The sequence below is a fragment of the Peromyscus eremicus genome, chromosome 1 (assembly GCF_949786415.1).
Source record: "Peromyscus eremicus chromosome 1, PerEre_H2_v1, whole genome shotgun sequence".
In the NCBI taxonomy this organism is placed as follows: domain Eukaryota; kingdom Metazoa; phylum Chordata; class Mammalia; order Rodentia; family Cricetidae; genus Peromyscus; species Peromyscus eremicus.
Window position 1 is genome coordinate 14420549 of NC_081416.1, and position 8441 is coordinate 14428989.

The window sequence follows — 8441 nt, forward strand, 5'->3', positions numbered from 1 at the left end:
CTCTAAGCCTCACTTACAAACAAATACTTAAAATTACTTCTCTGAAAAATGTTCATCCACAGACCTCTAAGCACCCTTCAAAGCTGCCAATGCCAGCACGGCTTTTCCAGTTTCCTGACAGTGACGGATTGCTTTCTGTGAGGGCTAGAACACACTTCCCACAGACAAAATCAAGGAGTGCCCGTGTCTTGCCTTTACCTGTAAATGTCTCGAGGTTACAGTTGTGACATGTCATTATTCAAAGAGATCAGCGATCAGAGCATCTAACTTTAAAGGAGCTGGCAACAGAACTCCAAAAGTAAACATAGCAATCAACCCTCCGGGACCAGAAGAGCAAGCAAGAGCTTGTTTCTTTTCCTTCCTGAGGCAAACCAAGGGATGGCTGGCTCCCTGTGGGAAAAACAGGTCTCCACTTCTGATCATGATCTGAAGGAGCAGGAGGCTGGCTGGGCTGGGGCAGGGCGTAGCTCAGCAGTGGAGCGCTTACCTAACTTGTGGAAGGCCCTGGATTCCACCCCTAGCACCAAAGAAAGAATTTACCAGGTTAGAGACAAGGGCCTGGTCACACTTTCCGTGTGTAACAACTGTTACACAAACTCACACGCCATAGTGGAAATGAATCCAGCGCCTGACGCCATCTTCAGCCTGACGCCATCTTCAGGGACTGTGCCCATAAGCCCTTGCTCTCGCCACACCCCCAGAACACTCAAGATCTGACCTACCTACCAGAGGAAGTTGAAGAAAATACTGGAAAGGAAGTAAAGGAAGTGAACACACGTTCTAGCTCTCCTTCGGGAAGGTTCTAGAATTAATTCTACCCCTTCAAGGTTGGGGAAATCCAACCTAAAATCCCCTCTTTCCCTCTCAGTCGACTTCCTCCTCCTCTCTCTCTTCCCCTGCCTTTGTGGCCTTTGTGGTGTTCTTAATGTTAGATATCTCTTCATCCTTTCCCCTTCTCCTCCCCTGAGGCCCCCTCTCGATAGTCCAGCAGTAAGCCCAGTACACAGGCCCTGGCAAACACAGATGACCGCACTGCAGGGCCAGGACTAAACGGAGCAGAGGGAAGTGGCAGATCCCATTTTCAACATGTTGAGATGGACGGATGTGGCAGCAAGAGGTGGGCAACAAGTGGGAAATGCCAGCCAGACACTCTCGGGAAAAAGCCGTACTGAATAGCCTATGTGTGAAGTTTGTAGCTGAGACTACAGGGAAAGATACAACACCAACCACATTTCTCCCATGGCTTTAGGAAAACTTGAAAGAGCTAGGAACGAGGATATAAGAGTAAGGACAAGATCCTGAGCATATCCAGAGGAAAGTGGTCAGATCTACTCCATGTAGAGGAGTGGAAAACGCCAGCTAATCAGCTTCTTCGTAGGGCCAAGCAGCCAGGATGGTCTCCATAGGTCTTAAACGCGGCTTTGACCTTTGAAGCCACATTGAGGCCAAGCTCTTCCAGCTGGCTTCGTCTGTGAGTGGCTGCTCTTCCGTTGTTGGTTTTCCTTTCTTCAGTGCATACCGATCTTTCAGTAGGGGATAGTCTTTCTCTTTATGTAAGAAAGGAAAACCCATGGCTACTTTAAGGCCTCATGACCCTAGGAGGTTTAACGTAGTGCAGATTTTGCTGAACTCCCAATGACCTCTTACATTTCTTCCCATGCATTTTGCAGGATCAGGAACAAGCTTGGGGAAGGACGCGTCCATCAAATTCTGTATGGTCAGCTCTACCAATCAGCTGGCTGAGGTCTCTTTGCTGTACTCGGAAGTCACAACTAGGAAAGGAAGAGGTCTTCTAATTTTGGCCAACCAGGGTTCTTCAATACCGAGAGCTTATGGGCTAGACAGACAGACGCAGAAGCTTGTAGCTGCTGAGAACTAGAGGCTTCTTCTGGCTCCAGGCTACAGGGGAAGACTTATGTTTCTAAGTGTTCAGGTTGCAGGCAAATTGCTCTGAGCTTTGATTGCCAGTGGCCTGGCATTTGGTAGCTAACACAATCCTGGACTCCTAGCAGCAGCAGACAGCAGTAGCCATTGGGACCAGTTAGCACCATCATTCCCAAGCCATGGATGCTGGGACCCACAGCTCATCACAGCAGCTAATGCTACAGCTCTTGAGCCTTGTGTGTTGGGCCCTTGGTCCTGCTGTTACAGCTCACGAACCTTGGGTGTCAGAATGCAGAGCACACAGTCCCCTGGCTTTAGCTCTCCACAGCCTCCTTCCTACTTGGACCACACTTTATCCCCTCTGCAGTCTCTGCCCCAATCCCTTCTCGGGAACTATTTGTTCGGGTGCCCCCTTGCCACTGTGGCTGCCGTTTTATATTTACTGTTCCGCTCTGCGTTATCATCTCAGCCCTCTCTACTTGTGATAAAAATCAAAAGTAGACAAAGAAGAAGCATTTGGAAGGCTTTCTTGGGCCAGATGCTACACTACTAAAAAGAACAGGAAGGTGTTCCCTAGCTGACTGGAAAAATAAGCTGAAAAATAAGTCATACTGTCAGAAGGGGGTGGGGTAGCGTGCTCACACTGATGCAAGCCTTCGGCCGGGTCGCTGTGGGAAGTGCTCCCTGTTCTGCCTAGGTGAAAATGGGTACAGAGTGACCTGGAGTTTGTCAAGGCTTGTCTTGCTTAGAATGCTGCTTCCTAAAGCCAGGGCAGGCTGTCTGGAGTGGTCGTGACTGAACCATGTCTTCAGCCACAGCTATTAGGATTGTTCACAGAGCGATTGTAAAGTGTCCAAATTAGCCAGGAAACAGTGAGGGCTATCTGTCCAGTGATCAGGAAAGGAGGTATGTGGCTGGCAGTTCCCTGCTCAGGTCTGCCGGGAATAAAGGGTCTGTCTGCTGACATCCAAGGACCTGAATGCCCCACTCTAGTGATTTTACTGATTTTCAGAAGAAAATTAAAGGAGAGTAAAAACAGAACAGCCCTGCGCCATGCCATGTGCCTGGCAGGGGCAGGACTCAATCAAAAGGCTGCCCGTGCCTGTGCTCTGCACAGCAACAGCTCCGTGCCATCCACGCCTCTGGCACCAGGCGTTTGGGCACCGTTATGGTGAACAAGTACAGTAGAAGAGAGAGAAAGGTGGAGGGGCTCGTGGGCTGGGGAGACGAGGATCTGAGGAGGTGAGGGTGGAGAGGAACACACTAATGTATATGGCCTGCTTGCTACCCGAGTCCAAGGTGATGTCCAGGCCTGGGCTATTGCCAAGAGCCAGTCTTGGTCCCAGGTCCTGAAGCATCCAAGGGGGCCTGAGTTGATGTCCGTGGCTCTTGTTGCCACTGAGGGCTGTGCAGAGGCCTGTAGTCTGGGCCACCACCTGAGGCTACGTTCGTGCTGAGGGCCATGCTGCCTCGGGGGCCATGCTGACCTGAATGACCTGCACTGCCATCTTGGGATATGGTGACATCAAGGTCCAGGCTGCTGCCGAGGAGCAGGTCTGGGTCTGTGATTCTACCACAGCCAGAGTCTGTATTGATGTCCAGTGGTCCATGATGCCACAAAGGCCACATGGATGCCCAGAGTGTATGTAGACCACAGCCTGTGACCATGTTGGTGTCTGAGGGCTGTGCCGCTGCAGGGGCCATGCTGATTTGAGTGGCTAACACTGTCACCTGAGGTCACGGTGTCTCCGAGCCAGGGCTGTTGCTGAGAGCCATGTCTGGGTCTGTGACCCTCCCACAGCCAGGGTCTGTGGAGATGTCTGTAGTTCCTGATATCATAGGGCATGCCAATGCCAGGGGTCTGGGCTGCCACCTGGGGCCATGTTGGTGTCTGAGGGCCATGCTGCCAAAAAGGGTGGCCTACACTGCCACCTGGGGCCATGGTGACATCCGAGTTCAGGCTATGGCCTAGGACCATGTTTGGGTCTTTGGTCCTACCACAGCTAGAGTCTGTATTGATGTCTGTGGCCTATGTTGCCACCAAAGGCTACAAGCATGGCCAGGGTCTAGGCCTCAACCTGTGGTCATGTGGGTGTCCAGGAGCCATGCTGCCGCCAGGGCCATTGCTGATCTGAGTGGCTTGCACTGTCACCTGGAGCCGTGGTGTCCTTCGGGGCAGGCCTGCTGCCAAGGGCCACATCTGGGTCAACGACTCTATAGCAACCAGGATCTGAGTTGATGTCTGTGGCCCATGCTACCACTGAGGGCCATGCAGATGCCCAGGGTCTGGTCAGCCATCTGAGACTATGTTGGTGTCCTAAGACTGTGCTGCCACCAGGGCCATACTGATCTGGGTGGCCTGTGCTGCCACTGGGACCACAGTGATGCCCAGGCCCAAGCTGCGACCGAGGGCCATGTCTGAGTCTATGGTCCTGCTGCAGCTGGGATCTGTGTTGTTGTCCATGCCCATGGAGGGTCATAGGAACCATTCGTGTTGAAGTCCGAGGACCATGCTGAGCTGGCCCTGCCCCTCACTGGCCCTGGAATAGCTGGCTCTGCCCCTCGCTGGTCACTGCAGCAAGAGAGCTGGCCCCCAAAATCCAGAAGGATGGCTCCACTCCTCACCATGGGCATGCACCTCACCTAGAGCTGACCCTGTGTCGGGGATGCAGATGAGTTGGCCCTGAGGGAGTGAGAGCAGCAGAGCGGACCGGCCCCCCCATCTGCCATGTGGTGGCATGGGTGAGGGAAAGATGCCCTCTCCTCACTCCTTGCTATCACAGCAGGCGAGAGGGTTGGCCCCAGGATCTTGAGAGTTGGAGAATGAGCCCTGTTTCTCACCAGCTGCGGTGCACAGGAGAGCAGACCCTGCACCCAGCCTGGACAGCACTCTAGAGCTGACCCTGTTGTCAGGGGGCACAGGTGAGCCAGCCCTAAGTGCTTGAGGAGAGCTGACCCCGCCCCCTCCCCTCTCTGTCCTCTACAGCAATCAGGAGGGAGGGCCCTGCACTTCATCTAAGCAAAGCAGAACTGGCTCTCACGGTGTGAGTGTGGGTGAGCCAGACCCAAGGGCCCGAGAGCAGGAGCATCAATGAAAGTTTGAAAAAATAAAAAAAAAAAAATTAAAAAAAAAAAAGAAAAGGGAAAACATTATAGTGTGTTTACAATAAAGTCCTAAAGAGAGTTCAACACAAAACCAACCTCCTCAGCAGCATTTACAAGCAGTTAACCGTGCCTAGCTGCTCCCCAGTTCCCTAATGACAGTTATGTTGCTCCTGTAGTCCTTATCTAACGGGCTGTAAGAATGTCCAGGGGGTAAAGCTGTACCTGGTGATGATTATTTGTAATCTGACCACATTCACTTTCTAGTGCTGTGATAAACACTATGGTCAGAAGAAACTTGGAAAAGAAAGGGTTTATTTGGCTTACATGTCCAGGTCACAACTGATCACTGAGAGAAGGCGAGGCAGGAACTGAAGCAGAGGCCATGGAGAAACCCACTGGCTTTGTTCCCCATGGAGAACATGCTTTCTTATACAACCCAGGACCACCTGCCCCGGGGTGGCATCACCCACAGTGGGCTGGGCCCTCCCACATCAATCATTAATTAAAATGTCCCAAGGTATGTCCACAGACCAATCAATTACTCAGCTGAGCTCCTCTCTTCCCAGGGGTCTCTAGTTTGTGTCAAGTTGACTAAAACTGACCAACTCATAATCCTAAAAGTTAGGAGACTGAAGCAGGAGGATTGTGGGTTCAAGACAAGCCAGGGCTCTATACCAAGATCTTCTCTCAAAAAAGAATTTTTTTTTACTATCCTGTAAGCACGTCATTGCTGTAGGCAATGTAGTCTATCTTACAAGAACTCGTGAAATTATTTTCCGCTTTAGAAACACTTCCCAGTTTTTATGTTGAAATTCCCTTTGACCATTAATTAGTGAGGCCTTAGAGTTAATGGAAATGACCTCCCACACTACACCTCTCCAACTCCATTTGTGTGAGCATCAAAGGAAACTCATGCCTTTCATCAGCCACTCATTTGTTTCTGTCTCCTCTAAAAGTTCTCACAGGCTGACAAAGATTCACACAAGCAGCTCACCTCCCAGGCCCTCCTCAGACACCTCAATTGACCTACACAAATGAAAAATGGAAATCTGAGGAGCAGATTCTTGCATTTTTATTCCCTTGAAGGAAAAGTCCTCTTTTGTACTTTTTTTTTTCTATAACAAGAGCATTGCTTTATACCCACAGTGCCACTGAAAAACAGACAGCCTTGAGCATCGACATGAGGACTCCCATGTAGGATATTAATTATGGCTCTGCAATCAGCTTGGTGTTTCTTCCCAGTAATGTCTAGTGTTGTTCTGGTTCTCAATTAAAATTGTTCCCTTGCTTCCAAAATCACCCATTTAAATTTTACAGTTTAAGTTGTGGCAACATATTATTAATCACTTCTTTTTGTTTTGTTTGAGACAGGGTCTTATGTAGCTTAGGATGGCCTTGAACTCACTACGTAGCCAAAGGTGACCTTGAACTTCGAATCTTTTGCCTCCTCCTCCCAAGCGCTGGAATTATAGGTGTGAGCCACCAAGCCTGCCTTTATTAATAACTACTTGACTGCTCTTACAAATTTCATGAGAGTATTATAAGTATTTATCCTGAAGTTCATACCTCTTGTTTTATAAAGAGGTGGGGTTTTTCCCAATGTATATTTTTGATCTTTTTCTTTGTCACTAAGGCTCTGCAGTGTAATTTGTGATACCTCTAGCATCGCAGAACCATTAATTGATTTTTATCTCCATGTAAGAATATAAATAATTAACAGTGTCCTGAGTGTTAATAGACTTTGGTCTTATAAAGAAGAGTTAATCAAGAATTTTCAGGGTCTTGGGAACAGAAGTAGGCAGCACACATAGCATTATTACAATGGGTCTGTGCACAGCAGTCTTGCAGACTGAGAATACAGTGTGCATCATAGTGGCCATGGTGGGTGCCTCTCCACTCTGTCCTCCAAACTGTTCTTCTTCATCCATTGTCCGTACCAGTGATGGATTTAGGAATTAACATGGCCCATTTCTTAGCTGATGGTATTTGAAGAGAAGTCTGACATGGGCTTTTGAGGAAGACTAATGGCTTCTAAGAAGACACACACACACACACACACACACAGAGAGAGAGAGAGAGAGAGAGAGAGAGAGAGAGAGAGAGAGAGAGAGAGAGAGACCTTTTCTTTTTTCAGACATTATTATGGGATATAATGTGGATCCGTTAAAGCACCACAGCCACAAAGGTATCACTGCTGTGGGAATATAGGAATTGAAAACATCCAAAGACAATAATAGTAGTCTATAAATATGTGCAGGTGCTATTGTGAAGAATAAATATAAATCTATCTTAAGTGTTACTAGAGTCAAAGTAGTTCTCTGGATTGCTCAATTGTTCAAATAACCTGAAATCTTAGGAACAATAATATTTCTCCAAGGAGAATGGTATTGAGGGTCACCCATGATAGAACACAAGGCAGAAATTCCAGTCACCTTCCAAATGTGTAAGAAGAACCCAAGTAGGTTTTTAAAGTCTTAGTTCAAGTATATAGGAAATATTCATTTAAAAAGACTGTTCTGGGACCAGAGCATTGGCTCAGCAGTTAAGAGCACTTGTTGCTCTTGCAGAGGGCCTAGATTTGGTTCTCCTTATCCACACAGTAGCTCACTACTGTTCACAACTCCAGTTCCACGGGATTCTGCTGTTGGCAAAGTAACACAGCTCGACAGAGTTAAACAAATGCAACATAAACTAAAATAACACACCTTACAATAATATTGCCCAATAGGATTTGATGACCTCTTCTGGGCATATGTGCTGCACATATATGCATGCAGGCAAAACACTCATATAAATAAAGTAAAACAAATTATTTTTTTTACAGTTTATGAAAGATTTAATCTTGAGCCTGGGGATGTAGTTCAGTTGGTATAGTGTTTGTCAGGCATGCATGAAGTCCTAGGTTTGATCCGCAGCACCACATAAACCGAGTATGTTGGTACAAGACTATTATTTCAGGACTCAAGATGTAGAGGCAAGAGGATCAGAAATTCAAGGTCATCTTCAGCTACATTTGAGGTGGAAATCAACCCAGACTACAAGATAGTATATCAAAGACAGAGAGAGAGAGAGAAAGGAAGAGAGAGATAGACTTTATCTAGAATGTAAACAAATATAATAAATTGAAATGAATTGAAATCACACTAAGTATATTTGCTAACTATAGTATAATTAAAATAGAAATTAATAACTGAAACTATTTAGAAAACTTCCAAACATTTCAAAATTAAACAGCTCATTCATTGTCAAGGAGAAAATCACAAGAAAAATCACAAAATATCTTGAACCAAATGAAAATGAAAATATGACATAGAGAAAATTGTGGTATATGCAAAAGCTATGCTTAGAGAGAAGTTTATAGTGGTAAATGTAACATTAGAAAAAGAATGAATGTCCCAAATCAGGTGTCTACATCCCCATCCAGAGAAATAATGAATTAACCCAGGTTAGGG

At 47.2% G+C, this 8441-nt stretch overlaps 1 long non-coding RNA gene across 1 annotated transcript; it reads left to right on the forward strand.

Annotated features, from left to right (window-relative positions):
• The first annotated feature begins 214 nt into the window (after positions 1–214).
• Positions 215–2864, forward strand: LOC131905906 (uncharacterized). The gene is made up of 2 exons (XR_009378071.1): positions 215–1117; positions 1671–2864. It is a non-coding gene; the product is annotated as an uncharacterized LOC131905906 (long non-coding RNA).
• Positions 2865–8441: the final 5577 nt, after the last annotated feature.